General features: G+C 33.3%; 2 long non-coding RNA genes across 2 annotated transcripts; both read right to left on the reverse strand.

The window, feature by feature from the left end:
• Positions 1 to 12,995: 12,995 nt before the first annotated feature.
• On the reverse strand, positions 12,996 to 17,117 carry LOC126887935 (uncharacterized). Its single transcript, XR_007699300.1, has 2 exons — positions 14,420 to 17,117; positions 12,996 to 13,927 (listed from the first exon to the last, which is right to left on the reverse strand). It is a non-coding gene; the product is annotated as an uncharacterized LOC126887935 (long non-coding RNA).
• A 4,305-nt stretch (positions 17,118 to 21,422) lies between these two features.
• Positions 21,423 to 23,219, reverse strand: LOC126887934 (uncharacterized). Its single transcript, XR_007699299.1, has 2 exons — positions 22,846 to 23,219; positions 21,423 to 22,353 (listed from the first exon to the last, which is right to left on the reverse strand). It is a non-coding gene; the product is annotated as an uncharacterized LOC126887934 (long non-coding RNA).
• Between the last annotated feature and the right edge of the window lie 1,422 nt (positions 23,220 to 24,641).

Genomic DNA, 24,641 nt, shown 5'->3' on the forward strand with positions numbered 1-24,641 from the left:
GTGACATGAAAATTATATCTAATATATATTGGAATCAAACTGCCAAGGTAACAGTTGAAAACCAGGACACCCAAGATATCAAAATACAGAGAGGAGTCGGTCAGGGTTGCGTGCTGTCTCCACTACTTTTCAATGTCTACAGTGAAGCGGTATTTCAAGAAGCGCTCTCAAATTCAATAGAAGGTATATCTATCAATGGAGAAGTTTTGAACAACTTACGTTTTGCAGACGATACAGTAATAATAACAGATAACAACAATGATTTACAGAACGTTATGCAACGCCTTAATGAATGCTGTCATGAGTACGGACTGAAGATGAATTTAAAGAAAACTAAATGCATGATCATAACTAAATCAGCACAAGTAAACATCCAATTAACTATTGAAGATACTGTGATTGAGAGTGTGGATAACTACAAATACTTAGGAACATGGATAACATCAAATGTAGACCAAACCAAAGAAATTAAGACACGTATTGAAATAGCACGTGCATCATTTATTAAACTTAAAAAGTTTCTTTGTTGTCGGGATATAAGGTTAGAACTACGTCTAAGGATGCTTCGTGTTACGTGTTCTCTACTCTTCTTTACGGCTTGGAAGCGTGGACGTTGAAACAAGTCCATTTGAATAAGTTGGCCGCCTTTGAATTTTGGTGTTACAGAAGAATCCTACGAATATCATGGATTCAAAGAATGTCGAACGTGGAAGTAACTAGAAGGATAGGAAATCAACCGGAAATAACACTAACTATCAAAAGACGAAAACTTGAGTACTTGGGGCATGTGATGAGAGGGCAAAAATACTCATTATTACAACTTGTTATGCAAGGCAAAATCCGAGGAAAGCGAAATGTGGGAAGACGAAGAACATCCTGGCTTAAAAACTTACGGGAATGGTTCGAATGCAGTAGTGCAGAGCTATTTAGAGCGGCAGTCAACAGGGTCCGCATTGCTATGATGATTTCCAACCTTCGATAGAAGATGGAACTTACAGAAGAAGAATGAAACTACACGGTTATTTTGATCAGTGTATTGTGTCGCTTCATTTTTAATTTCAAATATCTCGAAAACTAATCATTTTATCGTTACGAATGAAGAGTATATTATTTACATAAAAACTATTGCAATATCAAAAAATTACACTAAAATAACAATTTCGTCAGTGGCGTAGAATTTGGGAAGGGTCAACCAGCCACTATCCCCTGTCGTACGCCTCTGGTCGTAGCTAGAAACGTTTATTTATCTTAATTTAGTAGGGTGTACAGTACCTACACTTTCTGCCAAGTATGATAAGGATACGCCAAATAGTTTTAAAGTACCGGGTACAAATATTTTTTAAGTTTTAATCCTATGAATCATATCATAAATTAATCAAAATAACTGTGCCGTTTCATATTTAACTTCAAATATCTCGAAAACTAATGACTTTATCGTTACCAATGGAGAGTATATTATTTACTTAGAAAGTTTTGTAGAATCTAAAAATTGCACTAAAATAGTAATTCCTCCAGTGGCGTAGAATTTGAGAAGGGTCAACCATTCACCTCCCCTGTCGTACGCCTCTGGTAGTAGCTAGAAACCTTTGTTTATCATAATTTACTAGAGTGTCTAGTATTTGCACTTTCTGCCAAGTATAAAAAGGATACGTCGAATAGTTTCAAAATGCTGAGCAAAAATAATTTTTAAATTTTTAGATAAAACACCCTGTAACTCAGTAAGGAACCACATTTTGTTTAAATGTTTTAGGTTAAATCTTCGTATTTTGTGATAAGGTTTCTCCAGTTACTATATGGACAATTATTAATGAAACACCCTGTATATTATTCGAGACGCCTTAGGGGCCGTCCATTAATCGCTTGATGTTTTTTTTTGGCATTTTTAACCCCCCCTCCCCATTGGTGATACATGGTGAGGTTAAAGACTTACCCCCCCCCCTGCCCCTATATCACGTGTATTTTTTAGGATCTACAAGAAATCTATTTTTTTATATCTATAAAATACACCTACAGTAGGTAGATAAGTATCATCTATTTTTTTTTATAAAAAATTAAAGACTACAATAATAACGTTTAGAGGTAGACAGAAAGGTTGCAGGTTGTTTTTGACTGACGAAAATAATGAAAAAAATGCGAAAAACATTTTTGTACTAAATCAGTATTAAATACTAAATGTATTATACATAAACATTATTTAACGTACGGTATCCTCGAATCACTAATGAGCAAGACTTTCTTCAATACCAATAACTGGATAAGCATCTAGCAAGTCAGTTGTTGGCACAGTGCTTTGTTGAAGATCAACATCAGTTTCATCAAGCCACTCGGCGTCATTATTTCCGCGCACTACGCAGAGAATCTCTCTCGATCTACCGTTCGATCGTCGCGTGAGGATGCAGGAAGGACGAACATTGTGCATAGTGCATCTCTAGAGTGTTATTGCTCAGAGGCAGTTGCTTGTGACAAGTATTCACATGCGCTTTAGCTTTTCTCTTTGTACAGAAGTCCAGTGCACAACGCTGACATGTCCTTTCAAAAGTATCTGATGATCCTTCTGTAGGCTAGGGCAATACAGGTCATAAATTAATTGGCCGAAGCCTTCATACGTTGGAGTAATTTCGAGAGACCGTCGCAGAAGAAATGGAGCATGATGGATCTTGTCATGATGCTCTTGATGCTCTGGAATATATGGGCCACCGGACGACTGCAAAATCGGGTAAGGAGGTATAACGAAGCGTTCCGAAAGAATGAATTGTATAGAACTCCGCATATTATATACTTCTAAAGCAAATATAGACTTTCTCACACATGCTCGCTATACCACTGCTAGGAAGACAGATCTGGAATAAAACTTTCAACAATGTTATCTAGCTTGGCATACTCTGCTACGACGCCATGGCGACCAATAACCATATTACTCCATACTTCTGAGATAACTTCACCAGCCTCCTGAAAGTTCTTTTTTTCAAGGTCATGATCTTTTGTTCTCCCTTGTTCATCCAAATTGGTTCCATAAGAATCATGCGGAAGTGTAAGTCCAGATAATTCCCGGCTGAAAGGCGCCATTCTTCTCTCAACGCGATTGAACGCGCGTATACCTTATACCACGTGCATTTGTAAAGATAAATACTTATTGCTCTAGACTCTACTAGATCATGTTTGATAAAGTTGTGTAGGGCATGGGCAATACTTTTGAAGTATTGATACATGAGCTAAAATATTGAGTTTGTTAATAGAATAGTATAATATTTTGATCACCCTGTACAACATTTTGTAACAATAAACACATGTTTGAATATGTCAAATACTCTATTGTTAAGATCCAAGAAGAAATGTGCCTCCGATTCTTACATAGATTCGTAGATATTCAGTGCCAAAACAACGGAATAACTCCCACCACTTTACCAATTTATCAGATAGTAGGTATATTATGTTAAGACTAAAAGCCCATATCGAAGACGGCAGGGTCCTGACCAGTATTCCTAAGTGGAAACGCATTCAAAACAAAAGAATTCGTAAGAGTCCTTTCTTATCTAGGCACTTAAAATAATTACCAAGTAAAGTATCTCGTGTCGATACAGAAATTAAGGTGGAACCAAAGAAAATTAATGTGTTATTGATTTAATGAGAAATGGTTTTTTCTTATCAGTCACACCAATCCCACTTTCAATTTTTGTGTGCATTTGACGAAAAAATAAATACATGTAACGCCACTTTTCAGTTGAGTTTCGGGCATTTTCCTTAAAAAATAAATACACGTGACAGTATTACTAGACCCCCCTCCCCCTTGTGATGTTTCGTGATTTTTTATGGAACCCTCCCCCCCTTTCGAACCCCAAGTGATTAATGGACAGCCCCTTAGCAAGACGATCACAAATATATACTTCCTGTTTCATGTCTATCTATCCGTATGTATGTCTTTAATCGAATATATGTAACTTCTCCGTTATTAAAACAGATAAAATGACAAGTGAGGTGTCGAATGAGGCGTATAACCCAAAGATGGTATTAGAGATGAGAAATTTGACCTTGGACATCCAGTTTTAGAGTTGCTACTGGAACTTCTGTTTTAAAATAACCTAAATAGTACAAGCGATATATTATTCGAAGCGCCTTAGCAAGTCGAAAACAAATATATACTTGCGGTTTTTACATCACTTCCTGAAGAAGACACAGAAGAAGAAAAATTTTCCAACAGAAGAAGAAAAATTACACGGATTTATTGCAATTTTACAACAAATATCAGATGCGTAAAATGATAAAAATGGCAAAATATTTGAAACGAATGAAATGTCATAATAGGAACCAATAAAATACAGGGTAGCGAGAAAATATGGAAACACGGTAATTTCTCGAAAACCACTGTAACGATTTTTATAGATATTGGTGGGCAAGGGTTTTTTAATACGGCCGATATTATAGTGGCAATTACATTGTTGTCAAATCTTTCGTTTTTCTGGAAATCTAATGAACTTTCTTATTTCAAATGGAACATCCTGTATATTTTTTGCGTTTTGACGTTCTTAAGAAATACTGAATATTTTTCATGTTATATTTCCTATACCTAAATGCTATAATTTCGGAGTTATTGCTACATTTGTTAAAAAAATAATTTAACAAATTATAAAAATCAAATTTTTCGGCCGAGATAGACATTATTTTAGGTTCTTTGAATCATTGGAAATGAAAAGGGCCTTTTGTAATTTTTGTCTAAACTTAATCGTTTCCAAGCTATAGACAATTTAAAACTGAAAAAAATCGAAAAATGACGATTTTCTAGGTTCAAAAATACAAGTAAAAAATATTATTTTTGAAACTACGAAAGGCTTAAATTTAAGCTCAAACCTTATTTTATCAGTTACCAATAAGAAATTTGGGCTTGTTTCATTTTAAAATATTTTTTTCCAGTTGTTAATTCAGCTCGATCTCCCGTCCTCTGATATGCGCTTCATTAACAATTAAAAAAAAAAACAATGTTTTACAATAAAATGTGCCAAAAATTCTTATACAGAGCTATAAAGGAAGGTTTGAGCTTGATATAGATACTTCGTTAATTCAAAAATTATTTTTTTACGTGTTTTTGAATCTTGAAAATTTACTAGTCTAATTTTGTATTTTTGATTCTTTTCAGTTTTACATTGTTTATAACTCGGAAACGATTAACTTTAAAGAAAAATTACAAAAGACCTTTTTTTTTCCAATGATCCAAATAACCTAAAATAATGTCTATCGCGGCCAAAAAAATTGATTTTTATTTGTTTTAAATTTTTTTTTAAATGTAGCAATAACTCCGAAATTATGGCATTTAAGTATAGGAAATGTAACATGAAAAATAATCAGTATTTCTTAAGGATGTCAAAACGCAAATAATATATAGGATATTCCATTTGAAATAAGAAAGTTCATTAGATTTCCAGAAAAACGAAAGATTTGACAACACTGTAATTACCACTATAATATCGGCCGTATTAAGAAACCCTTACCCACCAATATCTATTTTTTTTTATTGGCTTTAGGATTAGACCATGCGGCCAGAAACAAAGTAAATAGTACATACATAAACATAATATTATATCTTATCTAAACTATCTAATTATTAATCTAATTTAAGGTTATCTAAGTCTGACCGACCTTTTTGTTAAGAATAGATATAATAAATATTTTATTTTCAAAGTGAATTTTTGCTAAATTAATCTTAATAAAAATTTTGGGATAAGGACAAGGGTCACACTTTTCTCATTCAAGGGTTTTTCTTTTCTCTTAATAATTATTGATTACCTACATACCCACCCCACACGGTAAGGCAGGCATGTAGGCAATCAAAAGGAAAGACATTTAAGGTTACAAGCCTAATCTAGTCATTCTATAACTTAATTTTACAGTCATATAGGAAAAACAAATAAAATCAAAAATACGTTTATCACTCAGTGCCAAAAGATACATAACATTATAGGGACCGTAAACGTTTAAACTTCTTAAATTTTTTGAAAGAATGTCCGACTGATGTGTGTACTTCTTACAATTAAAAAATATATGATCCAAGTCCGCCGTTTCATTGCAAATATCACAAAGATTGTTATCAATTATTTTTATTTTGTATAAATGTGCCGGATAGCAAGCATGTCCAAATTTCATCCGAGCTATGGTTGTTATGGAACTTCTCGGATAATCATAATTTTTAAACCAGTAATTTTTTCGAATATCGGGTTCTAGTAATGTATATCTTGTGCCTTTTGTCAAAATAAAATGTTTGTATTGTTTAGACCATTTTTTATATAAATTATCCTTAGCAATATTTATTCTCTCATCTAATGTTAATAAGGGTGTAACATCTTCTCCCAACTGTATGCTTTCTTTAGCCGCTTTATCAACTTGTTCATTGAATGTGATACCTGAGTGTGCTTTCACCCACACAAAAATAAATTTTCTAGTTTTTTGCATTTGAGAGAGCAAAGTTTTTATTTTGGCTATGTAAGGATGACTATATGCGGAGTTGATTTGTAAATGTGATTGTAAACTATTTAAAACCGAAAGTGAATCAGAAAAAATTATGGAGTATGAAATGTTATTTTCCATTATGTATTCTATAGCTTTCAAAATAGCAAACGCTTCTGCTGTAAAAATGCATGTTTTTCTACTCAATTTAAATCTGCGTTGTACTTGCAGTGGGACAATAAACGCCGCACCTGTGCCATAAGGATCTTTTGATGCACCTGTGTAAATAGCAGTATACATTTGATATTTGTTTAATAGCTGATTAGGATTATTTCATTATTAAGATATCTTAATTCAGAATATCTAGGTATAATTACCTGAATGTTCAACAATAAAACATTTAAGTTGGCTTTAACTGTTGTAGGGGAGAAGTCTATTGAGTTTCTAAATCCTTCACATAAAGGAGGTGAGTTTCTATTGGACCAGTATGATCCTGTAAGGTCCTGAATATTTAGGGTGGAGATCTTTTGAGTAAGTGATGAATTTTTGACTTTGCACTTGATTATCATTTTTTCTGCCAATAATTGCCTTCTCAGCTCTAATGGAGGTTCCACAGTTTCTACTCTTAACGGTTCAATTGGAGTTGATTTCATTGCACCAATGCAGAGTCGCAAAGCTTTGTTTTGTAAAGTATCTAATTTTTTTAATAAGTTATTATTAGCACTACCATATAAGAAGCTGCCATAATCTATAATGGACCTTATATATGATTTATAAAAAGTCAAGGCTGTTTGGGGATCCGCCCCCCACCATGTCCTCATAATACATTTCAAGAAGTTTAATCCCTTACTACATTTTTGTAAAATTTCTTCAATGTGTGCTCTAAAGGTTAATTTTTTATCTAGAGTGATTCCGAGATATTTTATTTGGTTGGTTAAAGAAAAATTAATATCATTCAGCTGTATGGTCGTACAATTTGGAATATTGTGTCGGGTGAAAATGACCACTTTTGATTTATGTGGAGATAAATCAAAACCTAGATTACTTATATTCTGGATGAAAGGTGTAACTGCTGTATTCAAACTTTGTAAACTTTTATCATAACTTCTTGCATGTGTGTAAAAGACGAAATCATCAGCGTACTGAATAACATTTGCATTAGGTGAAATATTGTGTAAATCATAGGTGTATATATTGAAAAGTAATGGTGATAAAACCGATCCTTGAAGTAAACCCTTTGTTACCAAACGATATTCAGAAATGATGCCGTTATCTTTTCTGATTGCTACTGATCTATTTATGTATAGTTTAAGTATGGTGTCTGCTACTTCTTCTGGAATTTGTAAGTTGATCATTTTATTTCGTAGTCCAGTCTACACTATCATAAGCTCCTTTTATATCAAGAAATAATGAAGCTTGGTAGTCATTTCGAGAAAGACACAGCTGTATATCTGTAACCAGTTGACCAACAGCAGCACCAGTGCCATAATTTATTTTAAAACCGTACTGACTTTGAGGAAAAGCATTTGTGTTCTTGAACCACCATTCCAATCTGTTTTTGACAATCCTTTCAAACATTTTTAATATACATGGTAGCAAAGAAATGGGTCGATATGATTCGCTTTCATCTGGGTTTTTATCGGGTTTCAGAATAGGCACAACAATAACTTTTTTCCACTCTTCGATACATTCACCGCGTATCCAAATGTCGTTCATTATTTGGGTTAAAAATATTTTAGCATTCATTGGTAAATGATAAAGCATAGGATATCGAATTTGATCATATCCAGGAGAGGTATTTTTTCTATTATCTAATGCAAAGTCAATTTCATTTAAACCTATAGGCTCCAAAAATATACGATGATTTTCCTTGTTTTGTTCTCGCTTGGTCATTAAATGGTTTATATCAGCGGTTCTCAATCTGTGGTACATGTACCACTGGTGGTACATTTCATTTTTTGAGGTGGTACACAAAACGCAAAAACAGCCAAAATCAGCACCACTATTATAGTTAATTAGATCACCTAGTTAGATGTGTATTTCAGTTAGGTGGTACCAAAAATAATAAAAAGTATTTGGTGGTACATGACACAAAAATATTGAGAACCGCTGGTTTATATTGTTATACACCATTGGCGGAGCTATTATATCGAAAAAATGATCTTGATAGTTAGAGTTACCAGATTTCTTAGTGGTTTTAGTATGTCTTTGCATTTTTTTTGCTTGGGTCCAGAGCTCCTTAATTGGAGTATTTTTGTTTAAATTCGCACACCGCATACGCCAGTTATATTTAGCTTTTCCTTTGAGATACTTCTTAACTCTGGCTATAACTTCTTTGCACATTATGTAATTTTCCAGAGTGCTATTTATTTTATAAATATGCAGTTTGTGTTTTCTCTCTTTTATAGCTGCCTCACATTCGTTGTCCCACCAAGGTGGTAAAACTTTTGTGAATTTATTTCTAGGAGACTTGTTTATAGGTATTGCTGTTGAGGCCGCAGCGTTAATTCCTTCTATTAAAAAATCGTAGTTAGATTGCGTTGTATTATCTTCAGGATGATTTTCGGTAAAAAATGTACACGCTGTATCTTCGTATATATCCCAGTTTGCCTTGCGTAGATTCCATTTAGTCTTAGAGTTGAAAGTTGTATCATTTGGATATAAATGTTTGTCTATTTCGATAATAACTGGAAAATGATCTGATCCCATCACATCCTTAAGTGTATACCACTCACAATCAATAGCAAGATCTGATGACGAAAATGTTAAGTCAACCACAGATCTAATGTTATTTCTTGTATATCTGGTAGGTTCTCCAGTATTCAAAAGCACTAGACCAGTATTCTCAAGAACGTCTAATACCTGAGTTCCTTTGGGATTTATTTTACATGAGCCCCACATCTCATGGTGTGCATTGAAGTCGCCTCCTATAATACCTGTACCATTTAGTGTGTTTAATACATTTTCCCAATCTGAGCGGCTTGTCCTTATGTTGGGTGGGCAGTAGACTGAAAAACATTTAAAATTTTCATTATTATTAGTTATGATCTGGATACCACAAATTAATATTTCATTAGAAAAATTTTGACGAACATTAGCTAGAGTATAGTTAAAAGTTTTTTTAATTAGGATTGCAACACCGGCGTAATCGTCATCCCTATCTTTGCGTACAATATTGTAACCACGACAAGAAATCTGTCGGTCAGACCTAAACCAAGTTTTGGATAATAAAGCTATATCAATTTGATGTTCTTCTAAACATTTCACTAAACTTATCTTATTAGAAACTGCTGATTGAGCATTCCATTGCAAAATTTTTAATTTATTATTTCCTTTATTGGCCATTTCCATAAAAGTGACCTATTTTATTTCGAATAATATCAGTATCAATGTTTTTAAGATCATATCAAAAGAATTAAAATCATCTAAAACACTTTGAAAAATGTTAGTAAACATGGACACAAAATCATTAGAATTAATTTCAAGGTTAGATTTATCAAATGAAGGTAAAGGTTTACTGGGCCCAAACGTGAAAGGGAATATTGGCGTTTCTACAGGAGCAGACAATTTCTTTCTTTTAGCTGGGATTCTTGGTTCCGTAGTTTGTGAATAAGGATACACAGGAAATGTGGTGGTTTTGTTCTGCTGTGAAGTAGTTGGGTTTGTGGAGGAAACTCTAGGCTTATTATTGAAGTTGTAGGCATTTGTTTTTACTTGAGGAAGATTAGGGAAACTATCCATGCTTTGAGTATCCAAAACTGAAAATCTATTATTTGTATTTAAAGTCGAAGAATAGTTATTCCGAAGATTATTTTTTGCTTCAAAAAAGGTTAAATTTTGCTCAGCCATAAATTTTTTAATTTTGTTTTACTCAATGAATATAGGACAACTTTTAGAAATAGATTTATGCTGGTCAGTCTTACAATGTTTGCAGAAACTATCTTGCGGATCTCTACATTCATGTGTGTCGTCTTTTTCTTTTGTACAATTAAGGCAGAGAGTTTTAGTGCTGCGACAATTTTTTGCTACGTGTCCATGTTCAAGACACCTGAAGCACTGAACAACTTTATGTATATAAGATTCGACTGCACATGAAACACTGTTAAGAAAAACATGTGTAGGTAGTACATTGCCTTCAAAAGTCAATAAAATCATCTGTCTTGGTATATAAGTATTTTCTCCGTCTACGATTATTTTTCTTTTAAATCTACTTACCTCTGTTATAGTTATAGGAGAGATAATATTTTCAAACAGATATTTATCATTAAAACTTGTATCAACATTTCTGATAATGGCTTTTCTTTGCAACAAATTATTAGGAATGAAAGCATTTATATTATGGTCTTGTAAACGTTTGTCATGAATTAATTTATTAGCATCTTTTATTGATTTTAACTCAACTCTTACTCTATTCTTACCTACACCACTGATGCTAATTATGTTTTGGACAGCAAGAATATTATGGAGAATGTGGCCTATCTTCATTGCGTGAATTTTACCCATATTCTCTTCTTTATTTGATTTTTCAATGAAAATATACACTTTATTAGAATAAAGATGATCTTTCTGCAAATTAAACATTTTTTTGGATGGCTCCTTATCAACGACAGCATTATTTTCAACTTGAGCATTATTTGGTATATTTTGGATCTCCAAACTATTTTCCAAGTCCATATTTTGTGTTCCCCCTTCATCAGGGGATCTTCTTCCCCCATTATAGTGAACTGAACAATTCACTTTAAAAAACTTTCCAAAACTTTTGTGAATTGATAAATTGGTTTTAGATAAATCGAAATTGACGCGTACTGAACGAAAGAGCCGTTAAATATCCACAGAAAAATTAATTTTACTGGGACCAGATTTTAATCGGTACTTTCAGTTTGACGTTTGCACCAATATCTATAAAAATCGTTACAGTGGTTTCCGAGAAATTACCGTGTTTCCATATTTTCTCGCTACCCTGTATTTTATTTGTTCCTATTATGACATTTCATTCGTTTCAAATATTTTGCCATTTTTATCATTTTCCGCATCTCATGTTTGTTGTAAAATTGCAATAATTCCGTGTAATGTTTCTTCTTCTGTTTTTTCTAAATACAAATCGATACAAGCAATTGAACTTCGTAAATCAACCGTATTTAGTCCAGAAAGCCACTGCGCATCCGCTAGGAAAAATATTCTAATTCGGATTTTTTGCACAATCTTACTCAAAAAGGACCCCTTTTAACAAATTTGCATGTTGCCAGGACCAAAAGTTGTTCAAAAATTTTTTAAACGTTTTTTTTTTGTTTTTTTCCTAAAATTAATTTTTTTGCATGGAACAAATTTTTTTTAGGTTTCTTGGATCATTCCAAACAGAAAAGGTCTTTAGTGCAAGCAAGCAAGCAATTTGATTTAACCCGACCTGTGGGAATGTCCACCCTCTCGAAAGAGTACATTCGGGTGTAACAATTCATTGGGGCGAGGTGTTTTGACCCGAGTGAAAACAGGGATCACCCCACCTCGCTCCAATGCCCCAGGCCATCCCTTTCCCCCCCATAGCACGCTGATGCGCGATGAGGGCACAACTATCGTAGCCAAATGCTCTTCACAATGGAATCCTGGGTAATAAGATTCCATGTGGTACCCTAATCGAATGCAAAAATCTTAGGCTCAGCGTGATGCGCTCTATGCCTTTATCGTCTTACTTACTTAACCGCGGTACTAAAAATTGCTTGCTTGGGCCCCAAGTCATCGTGCTGAGCCCTGTTGGGCTCCGCCCAATGACTTGTTGCTCGAGTTTTTATGTGTTTTTTATGGTTTTTTATATTTTTTTTGGGGGCTTACGCCTTTTTTATTTTTTTATATATATTTTTTTGGGGGCCTGCGACCTTCTATAATTTTCTAGAATTGTCTTACCTTAGAGGTGATCGTGGTGTTGGATCTCCGTATGTAACGCTATCTTCGGCACTTGTTTTGAGCTACTGTAACAAAAATGAAGAAAACTTCTGTTGGAGTGAAAGTAAAAAGAAAGATATAGGTACTCCAACAGAAGTAAGGAAAAAAAGAAAAGATTTGGTAACTAAAAATGAAGAGAGATAGTGGTGTGTGGGGGAAGAAAAGGATGAAGTGACTTCTACGTTGAGAAGCCGCAATAGGAAAAAATAAAATAAAAATACTACTAAAGTGCAGTAGTACTGAAGAAAGGGGGATTAGAAGGGATAGAAGTAGAAGTGGGAAGAGACAGAGGCAAACTGAATAGAGTTGGCTAGCTATAGATGCAAGAGAGCAACTTGACACTCAAGGATGGATACGGCTCGTTTGCATGCCTGTCGAAGAACAGTAGCTATATATAGATAGTAATGATGACTAGAAGATGAAATAATAAAATAAGAATAATGGACTGAAAATGAATGGAGATGAATAATGACTAAAAAAGAACAAAATAAATAAAACTAACTAATCATGGGCGCCATGAAAATGATCTTCGATCATTTTCCCAGGTATCTTACACTGCTTTCCAATATTAAATATATTAAACCTGTAATAATGAACATAAAGGAATAATAAAATAATTGATATACAAAATAAATACATATTTATTAAAAATAACTACTAGATTTTTGACAATCTCTGAGTTACACAAAGTGTATATCATGTGACTCTAAAATGACATAAGTTATACAAAAAGTTATCTCTAAGATAACAACAATAATGTTATCTGTTACAAAATTACAGGTATAAGTACCTCTCACTAACATATAGGGTACAAAATTACATAAGTCTTCTACCAAATGGTTATAGTACGCCTGCTACGTACAACTGAATTGAAACCGACAAAGATGAAAATAATACAAATAAATAGGCCCAAGCCTCACTAAGGGAAAATACAATAATGAATAAATAAAGTTAAATATACAATTGACTAAAGTAGAAATGAAGTTGAGATGAATACCGACGATGACCTAAATTAACCGAACAAATGGAATAAAGCGAATAACAGTAAAATATTTGGGAAACAAGCTAGTAATATTAAAAAAATAAATTTACCCAAATTACATAAACCAATATCAAAGCAATAATAAAGCATTAAAAACCTAATTTTCTCTAGGCTTATTCCTGTGCACAAGAAGTTACCGTAGATACAAAGTTTGGGAACCAAATAATCTAATATACAAATATGTCAAAAAAAAAACCAGAGGTAACCTAAATCTGAAAAAAAAACATAGTGTATTTAACAGATAGTCTGAAATATAAAAAAAAACCAATAGTTACTAAAACACCTCACTAAATGTTCCCAAACGAGGTTGCGGTTGCATCCTAGAAAATGATGCACCAGGATGGTGCGACCCCATGACTCCTGTAGGCCCAGGTGCCAAGACGAAAATTGAGCTGGAACGCTCCCATAGCTTGCTCCCAAAAGGATGTATTCCCTGGCGACTTGACTGTGGCTGTAGTGGTTTCCCTAGGTGTCAAAGGGCTATGAGTTCACCATGTGGTTACTCCAAAATGGCTAAAAAAATATTCCCAGTTTTATTTCTCATTTCAAACATGAGCAAAAAGTAAAGGGAAGAAGAAATAATTGAGGAACTTTTTAGAAGCAATAGTATAGAAAAACAGACCATTAAAAATGTAACAAAAACCAATCTCAAGTAACCTTGAACTATTTTTAGTGTGAATACATGAACAAATGACATGGAATTTGTAATTTGAATATGATTAATTTAAGGAAATATCTGTAAAAATATTGAATTTATAAAATATTGGATATTCAAAAACCTACAGAGAAATGATACTTATTTCCAATATTAATTTGAGGACTGCATATGTTTGGTTATGTCTAACCAAAAAAATATATTAATGTATAATTTTCTTTGAATGAATACTCAATAATCGAATCTACATATAATCCAAATAATGAGTTGACTAAGAAATTTTAACAATGGGACTAATATTTTAATATTCAAGGCTAACAAAAAAAATTATTATAAAAAGGTTTTATTACCGGTGATTTCTATTCCGATTCCAAGAGGGGTTGTTCTACCCACATGCCACCCTACTGTAGAAAACCATTTGTGGTAATTTTTTTTCTTTTCACTGATGTTATAAAATAAAAAACCAACCGCCATTCTAATATTCTATGGTAGCAACCAACTTCACCTACAGCCACAGGTCAAGTGATGAACATTCGTCTCTCCTTCCAAGAGTACGACGTCAAACTCACCGAACGCGAAATAATTCTCGATAGGTGGAGTATGTTCCATCACCGAGGTATGACGTCACGTCAGTGGTCCTATACGAGGAATTAGAGAATTTAAATGGGAGAGCGAAGGAAAATAATTATAAAAATAATTAAAGAGTTAAGTTAGTAACGTGACCGTTACAATCCCCTTCTACTCGGAAAAAATTTATCAAAGAAATTTTTTTTTAAACCTCAAAATATTAACAACTAAATTTACAATAGTCTAACAATCCACGTTGATTCGCAAGATTACCAATAAGAATGAACTGATGATCAGGAAAAATAAATAAATTACTCAAATTCATATTAGAAGGTTACTATGTTACTCTCTGCTACCAAATATTAACATAATATTGCTTAAAAATCAAAACAAAACTAAATATTGTACTAAAGTTCATAATAATGCTAAGTGTCGAATTGGGCACTAAAACCAAAATTGAACTATCCATGGACATCAGATTTATAAAGGGTATATCCAAGGACGGAACAACCAGGAAAAAGATGTGAGCCAATTCGAACCATTTCAAAAGTAAATATACCAAAGTGAATAAAAAAAAATCAGTAACTAAAATAAGTAAAGAATTGAACACTTAATCCAAAATTGAACTGACAATGGACACCAGATTCATAATAGTATATCCAGAGAAGAACAATCAGGAAGATTTATGGAACAACTCTCACTAATGCCAAATAATACCAATAATAAACATACCAAAGGAATCCAAAACTCAATAACCAAAATAGATGTGACATCGGACACTTAATCCAAAGTCGAACTATCAGTGGACACCAGATTCATAAAAGGCATATCCAAAGAAGAACGACCAGGCAAATTTATGGACCAATTCACACCAATACTAAACCACATAAACAGATCAGGTCTACGTACACCCACATCCGGTAATACGAACCTATCCAACTAAATACACCAAATAAATGAAGAATCGGACACTTATCCAGAATCGGACTATCAATGGACACCAGATTTATATAGGAGTATATCCAAAGAAGAACGATCAGGCAAATTTATGGACCAATTCTTACTAATACTAAATAAACTAAATTATTGGATCCAATGGTAACTAATACTGAACAAAATAAATAAATTAGGTCTACATACACCCTCATCCGGTAATATGAACCTATCCAAACTAAGTAATCAAAATAAGTCAGAATAAAAAATTACTAACAGACTAAGTAACAGAGATGTAACCTAACTAAATCAAAAGGAAGATAAATACCTAAAATGTATTGACTAAGATATTATAGAAACTACATAAACTTAATTCGTGCTGGTATTCGCGAACTATAGCATGTTGCTACAACAGATGTATGAGAATAACCAGACTCAGATAAGGTACTAATATAAGAATAAGTAAGAAAGAAAACAGAATGAATGGTGAACTTACAAGGTCTATGGCACTATGATAAATAATAGGAAGAAAAAAATATGATAAGTGATAGGGAAAAAAAATTGACGAGAACAAGCACAATTTTAAATAAAACTGCAAATTCATGCATTCTCACATACGTGGAATTATTCAGGAAATATTCCAGAATCTGAATAGCAACTAATGCCTAAGGAAAGAAGTGGGAATATACTCTGATGAACAACTCATTTGTCTAAACACTCCAAATACTGACTTAACAAACCTACTGCGTATAGGGATAGTCAACAACAAACATACTATGAAGTACGAGATAAAATATAAACTAAATACTTCCCTATCAAATTGTAAATATGTAACTGGAATAATTGGACCAATTAGACAAGAATAGTTAGGACATGCTGCAGGCATTTCCTGACCAGAAATATTATGATAAATAAACATCTGCATACTCAGCCATGAAAGACATAGATTACGAAATTTAATCGAACAGCACTGGCCACGTACCGAACAACAACTTCGAACCCACGTATTCACTAAATCCTAGTACACACAGACTAATTCTTAGAGGAAATAATATGAAAGACTTAAGAATTCACACATACTTACATCAAAATTCCAAACTAATTCCAGAATCATAATGTATAGGAAATAAGGGTCTGAATTATTATAATGTACTTAAGATATCTGTGACAAATGTCAATAGAGTAACCCAATAACAAATTAACAACCACATCTTTCCAATATGGCAAATGCAATAACAAGATATAAATATGATAAAAAATTAGTAAGTAATCAAATATTCAAAATAATATAACCTGAGATATGGTAGTGCAACATAGTTCCATAATAATATCCATATTAAACAAGAGTACTTGTATGAGTTCACCTATCCAAATATATATAAATATATAATAATCAACAACCCTTCTAACTTAAGGGTTAGGTGTGCAAAAACTAGACAAAAATACAAGTGAAGTTTTTATTAATTGGATAATCCTACTGACAGGATTAGCAATTAATAATATTGACTCATAATAATAATTAAAATGCACCATACCTAATACCAAAAAAAAAAACTCATACATAAAGTACTACATAATAATTAAATTAATAAGTAATAAATAAAAGTCATCAAAACTAAGCCAAAGATGAAATCAAGCAATATATGTGGGTACCTGCATTATCAGATGGTAAAAAAAAATCAGACTAAAATTTCTAACCATACTAACGATTGAGCTAAGCTAAAGACAAACAGAAGAAGAGATTAGCTTGAACGACACCGTTAAGTCAATCTTCTTCTGAGGATTGTTCTAAACTTAATAGAAAAAGTACCAATGTTACTAACTAATAAAAGATTTATGTTTAAATCTCAACCTAAAGTATCTGATTTCTATGAGCATTATATTATGGTACCCACATTGATATATTATTATCAACAATAATAAAACTAGAACTGAGATGGATAATGGAACTACTTTACTATACAATAATTATAATTGTTATGTTTAACACTACCAATTAAAGAAAAATAGTTTGGATGACCATCTGTAACCATCCGAACCATGTGAATTCAACGTATCATGTATAGAAACTAATGTCTGGACTGATATTGCTTTGTGGTGTGTGCCTGTCTTACCAAACAACCCAAATATCAAAAATAACAAATATAAAATATAATCTAAAGTTTGTAAGACACAGATACATATGGAGAAAATATTAGCGACACACCAACAAATCAAAATGCCAGCAAAATATATAAATAATCAAATCAATAAAGTAAATAAAATACCTAAATACTGAAAATAATTTCTAGTTAGGTGTAAAATATAACCACACTAGAAAAAAAATATATGCATATAGTCAATAATTAATTGTACGTGCAAACATACTACCATTGGTAGAAGGACTAAAAATCCATAATAATAGAACATAATGTCAGTCATGTATACTCATTCTAAATACACAAATAAGTTTCCAATAAAAATACAAAATTCAAACTAAAATATGAGCTGTACCACTAAAACTAAAAATGAGGTATCGAAATCAACTAATCAAAACCAAAAGCAGCATAAGTCTACCTGTTTAGTATTAATAAAAATAAAAAGACCAAAAATAAATCAGAAGTAACATGTATACAAAGATATCAAAAAGTTAATAAAACAGAAAATTCCAATAAAAGAAAATTGAACTAAAAGAACTACTGTCTTAGAACCATAAAACGGTTGGCACCACGCATTGGGCGCCAATTGTAACGAAACGAGGTTGTGTTGTGGCAGAATAGATATTGCTTTAAAGGGTAATTACTTATTTATGGAAGTTTCCTCAAAATAGGCTAGCTGGAAATTGAAGAGACTAAACAGTAGGGCTCAGGGAAGGATCAGGCCGTATTTGCATGCCCTAGTAAGACGGTACCTACTGAAATACTTGAATGATAAAGAAAATAAATTAATATAAGGAGTAATGACAAGAAAAGAACTATTGACCAAGAAGATATTCAGAAGTAGTGTTGAGCGCCAGGAAAGAATAGAATATATTGCTCTCCACGTGACCTATATTGCTGTACCTAACTAATACTATTAAAAGGTAGGATAATAAAACATATAAGTATGTACAACCAACCAATTTAATGAAAAAAAAAATACCTATAACCCCTATATATACAAATTTATACACTAGCTAACTAGTACCTGTCGTACTAGAAGGATACGCTCCTGTCGACACTGAGAGTTACAGAAAAAAAAATAAAACACAAAAATTTAATTAATTATACCAAGACAGTTATTTGAAATTACAAGTTATTTACCTAAACAAAAATATTATATTGATATTGATCACAATATTGGCTGACAATTCCGTATCTGACCTAAAGTGATAAACCTGAGTACAATATCTAATAACTGAAATAAAGGTTATGAAATAAGGGAATAAACACCTAGATATTGTATACAACACCTTTACACGATGATTTATAACCTTCAGATTATTTTAAATTAATGATGTGAGCGGTGAAAGGTAAAATTTGTTGAAAAATATTAAATATTAGACAGTTATTAAATTTTAGCAAAGTGAGTTTATATTTTTATTAAGGTTATTTATTTCAAAGTTATTAAAACTATTAAAGTTGAAAGATATTATTGAACAAAATTTGAAAACGTAAATTTTACTATAAAACCTGTTGCTTCTACAAGTGAGAGCTGGTTTCTTCTCCAAAATCCTGCTAGATGAATGATTGGAGATCCAAGTTATCCTCCAATCTTTCCCAAACCTGGGGGGTACTGTCATCCACAAGGAGGTACGCTTCTATGACTGGCAAATCAACATATATTCCATAAAAGTAACAAAATCGCCCAAAATTTCCCAAAATTATTTTATTCCATTTCCAAAAAAAACAAAAGCTGTGACTTGACTTAATCTTCTACTTCTCCTTCTCCACCAGTGGCTAAAAAACAAACCTTGATCAGCTGGTTGGCCTTGAGCATATATGAAACAGGGCCTCTACAAAAAGGTGTATCACCTTATCAGAACTTGACAGAGAAAAAATCTAAGTAAAAATTGAAGTTTGATGTCCATGCTTAAAGTTCATTGACCTTGATTATCCTTGAATGGAAACAGCTTTTTAAACGAATATAAGAAAGTATTTAGACAAGTAAATGGGGATCTTGCAATCAAAGATTACACTCTGGAGTTATTTAAAGGAGAGAATTAGCTTATCATTGATTTCAAACTTGTGGAGTGAAAATGTAATTCTTGGAATTTTTTTGATCTGTAGAACGTAGATTAGAAGTAGATATTGAAACTGTGATAACTGAAGAATAGCAATGTTTTCAATCTAATCTAAACATGGTATTAGAAATGATTTAGACAGTTACCTTTTTTTTTCACGGAAAAGAAATGAAAAACCATAGCTATGTGACATTCATACATACCCATTGCTTTCCAAAAACGGAGTTGAAAAATAAAAACTCTTCTCTTAAAACACTCCACACTACAAAACCAAAACAAAACTTCCTCCAACGTAAATTACTCTTCTTATGAATTAATATGTCAACCAAATTTCTATTTCTTATGCAATGGCCACCGGCGGAGATTGAACTGTTGCCTTATCAAAAGCCGAAAACTAAGTGCCGGACCGCTGCGGTTGCCGAAATGACCAACACGCCAGCCGGATGCCGGCATCGCCAGGCGAACCAACTTATAAAACTTGAATTTCCCCAAAAGTTACAAACATCATCCAAATAGTAAAAATCTAGGCAATACCTACTACACGCTGAGGTATATTTGGTTGTATACTTATTGGGAGTTGCTTTTCCTAATAAATATTTTGAAATGCATATTATAAAGTGACGATGAGTATCACTCATCGTTACATTCCCCCATTACTTGTAAGAAAAAAAAAATTGATCTTATGAACAATTTTTTTTTATTATTATATACACATATATATATACACACACACATACATATATATACATATATATACACACATATATATACCCATATAGATACTCCATACAAATATCCACAGAGAAAAATCACACGCTGTGGGATCCAACACAGCCGTGAAGAAAACAAATATCTAAAATATATCAAGAACCTATGAATACTACACTACTATAAACTAACCTATCGTTGGACACCGTCCAAACTCATAGTACCAGTCCTCTGTGACACATACCAAAAAGACCAAATTGTGTTCAAGTTGATTTAGTAGATTTAAATAAAAGAGCATGAGACTCTTAATCTCAGGGTCGTGGGTTCGTGCCCCACGTTGGGCGCCAGTGTAACAAAAATGAAGAAAACTTCTGTTGGAGTGAAAGTAAAAAGAAAGATATAGGTACTCCAACAGAAGTAAGGAAAAAAAGAAAAGATTTGGTAACTAAAAATGAAGAGAGATAGTGGTGTGTGGGGGAAGAAAAGGATGAAGTGACTTCTACGTTGAGAAGCCGCAATAGGAAAAAATAAAATAAAAATACTACTAAAGTGCAGTAGTACTGAAGAAAGGGGGATTAGAAGGGATAGAAGTAGAAGTGGGAAGAGACAGAGGCAAACTGAATAGAGTTGGCTAGCTATAGATGCAAGAGAGCAACTTGACACTCAAGGATGGATACGGCTCGTTTGCATGCCTGTCGAAGAACAGTAGCTCTATATAGATAGTAATGATGACTAGAAGATGAAATAATAAAATAAGAATAATGGACTGAAAATGAATGGAGATGAATAATGACTAAAAAAGAACAAAATAAATAAAACTAACTAATCATGGGCGCCATGAAAATGATCTTCGATCATTTTCCCAGGTATCTTACACTGCTTTCCAATATTAAATATATTAAACCTGTAATAATGAACATAAAGGAATAATAAAATAATTGATATACAAAATAAATACATATTTATTAAAAATAACTACTAGATTTTTGACAATCTCTGAGTTACACAAAGTGTATATCATGTGACTCTAAAATGACATAAGTTATACAAAAAGTTATCTCTAAGATAACAACAATAATGTTATCTGTTACAAAATTACAGGTATAAGTACCTCTCACTAACATATAGGGTACAAAATTACATAAGTCTTCTACCAAATGGTTATAGTACGCCTGCTACGTACAACTGAATTGAAACCGACAAAGATGAAAATAATACAAATAAATAGGCCCAAGCCTCACTAAGGGAAAATACAATAATGAATAAATAAAGTTAAATATACAATTGACTAAAGTAGAAATGAAGTTGAGATGAATACCGACGATGACCTAAATTAACCGAACAAATGGAATAAAGCGAATAACAGTAAAATATTTGGGAAACAAGCTAGTAATATTAAAAAAATAAATTTACCCAAATTACATAAACCAATATCAAAGCAATAATAAAGCATTAAAAACCTAATTTTCTCTAGGCTTATTCCTGTGCACAAGAAGTTACCGTAGATACAAAGTTTGGGAACGAAATAATCTAATATACAAATATGTCAAAAAAAAACCAGAGGTAACCTAAATCTGAAAAAAAAACATAGTGTATTTAACAGATAGTCTGAAATATAAAAAAAAACCAATAGTTACTAAAACACCTCACTAAATGTTCCCAAACGAGGTTGCGGTTGCATCCTAGAAAATGATGCACCAGGATGGTGCGACCCCATGACTCCTGTAGGCCCAGGTGCCAAGACGAAAATTGAGCTGGAACGCTCCCATAGCTTGCTCCCAAAAGGATGTATTCCCTGGCGACTTGACTGTGGCTGTAGTGGTTTCCCTAGGTGTCAAAGGGCTATGAGTTCACCATGTGGTTACTCCAAAATGGCTAAAAAAATATTCCCAGTTTTATTTCTCATTTCAAACATGAGCAAAAAGTAAAGGGAAGAAGAAATAATTGAGGAACTTTTTAGAAGCAATAGTATAGAAAAACAGACCATTAAAAATGTAACAAAAACCAATCTCAAGTAACCTTGAACTATTTTTAGTGTGAATACATGAACAAATGACATGGAATTTGTAATTTGAATATGATTAATTTAAGGAAATATCTGTAAAAATATTGAATTTATAAAATATTGGATATTCAAAAACCTACAGAGAAATGATACTTATTTCCAATATTAATTTGAGGACTGCATATGTTTGGTTATGTCTAACCAAAAAAATATATTAATGTATAATTTTCTTTGAATGAATACTCAATAATCGAATCTACATAAAATCCAAATAATGAGTTGACTAAGAAATTTTAACAATGGGACTAATATTTTAATATTCAAGGCTAACAAAAAAAATTATTATAAAAAGGTTTTATTACCGGTGATTTCTATTCCGATTCCAAGAGGGGTTGTTCTACCCACATGCCACCCTACTGTAGAAAACCATTTGTGGTAATTTTTTTTCTTTTCACTGATGTTATAAAATAAAAAACCAACCGCCATTCTAATATTCTATGGTAGCAACCAACTTCACCTACAGCCACAGGTCAAGTGATGAACATTCGTCTCTCCTTCCAAGAGTACGACGTCAAACTCACCGAACGCGAAATAATTCTCGATAGGTGGAGTATGTTCCATCACCGAGGTATGACGTCACGTCAGTGGTCCTATACGAGGAATTAGAGAATTTAAATGGGAGAGCGAAGGAAAATAATTATAAAAATAATTAAAGAGTTAAGTTAGTAACGTGACCGTTACACTACGAACAGACTATATCACTTTTCACTTTTGATCACTTTATTCCACTATTTGCTGTTTCGGTCTTCTATGCTTCCATCGGTGGAACTCATCATACCTTAGCATCTCTCGCAGTATATGACTTGGGTGGTGCTCCAGTTCCGCGAATTTGACCCTTGCTTTGTCTGTCATGATTTCGGTGACTCTCACCTGTTGGAGTTCTCTGAACAGGAATCTTTCTGCGACGTATCTTGGGACTCTGGCGGCTTCTCTCAAGCTGCTGTTGTGGACCGCTTGGATCTTCTTTTTGTGGGTGTTACATGCTTGTCCCCATGCGAGAGATGCGTATGTTAATACCGGTAGTATAATACTGTTTATCAATCTTAACCTTGTTTTAAGTCTTAATTTGCTTTTTCTGCCTGTAAGTCCTCTTAGTGTTGCTTTTGCTATGTTGGCCTTATGGACTGTGGCTTCTACATGTTTTTGGAAGGTTAATCCTTTGTCCATGATGACTCCTAGGTATTTAGCTTCGTTTTTCCACTCGATGGGGGTGTTCTGTACCGTCAGCTGTTCCTCTGGTTGTTGTCTTCCTTTCTTGTATAGAACCGCTTGTGTCTTTTCCGAGTTGATGGCTATCTTCCATTTTATACTCCATTCCTCTACTTCTTGTAGTGCTGTTTGCAGGTTGGTCACTGCTATATCTACATTTCTGTGTTTGGCCGCTATCGCTGTATCGTCGGCGTATAGGCTCATAAGGGTACCTGGTGTTCTAGGTACGTCAGCGGTGTATATCGTGTACAGCAGGGGTGACAGGACCGCTCCCTGGGGTACTCCAGCCTCCGGGTTCCCGAGTTCGGACAGGACTTGTCCTATCCGAACCCTGAAACTCCGGCCGCCCAAGTACGATGAGATTAGCCTCGTCATAGCCCCGCTGTACCCGTAGCCCCTCATTTTGTATAGAAGCCCCTTATGCCATACTCTGTCGAACGCTTTGCTTACGTCCAGGAACGCTGCTCCAGTGTACTGCCTGTCGTTGAATCCAGAGGTCTTTAGTGACTTTTCTCTAAAGTTGATAGTTTTTGACATATAAGCGATTAAAAATTGAAAAATTGCGAAATCGGCCATTTTTAACCCTCAAAAACTATGTGAAAAACTGAAAATTTGAATGTTGCCAAGGTAGGTAGATATTCTTTAAACATCGATTGATGAAATCCCGAAGAATTTTTGGCAATACAATATCAAAAACCCCTTTGTTTTTTAATTGCCAATCAAGCGTGCGCGACACTATTTTCCGTATTAAATATAAATGAATAAATTCGTTATTTCGTAAACCGGTGACTTTAAGGAAAAATCCCAAAACAGGTCGGTTTTTATTTTTAAGTTATGATATTGTGGCATATATAGTATACTAGTGACGTCATCCATCTCGGCGTGATGA

This window comes from Diabrotica virgifera, chromosome 7 (assembly GCF_917563875.1).
Source record: "Diabrotica virgifera virgifera chromosome 7, PGI_DIABVI_V3a".
In the NCBI taxonomy this organism is placed as follows: Eukaryota; Metazoa; Arthropoda; class Insecta; order Coleoptera; family Chrysomelidae; genus Diabrotica; species Diabrotica virgifera.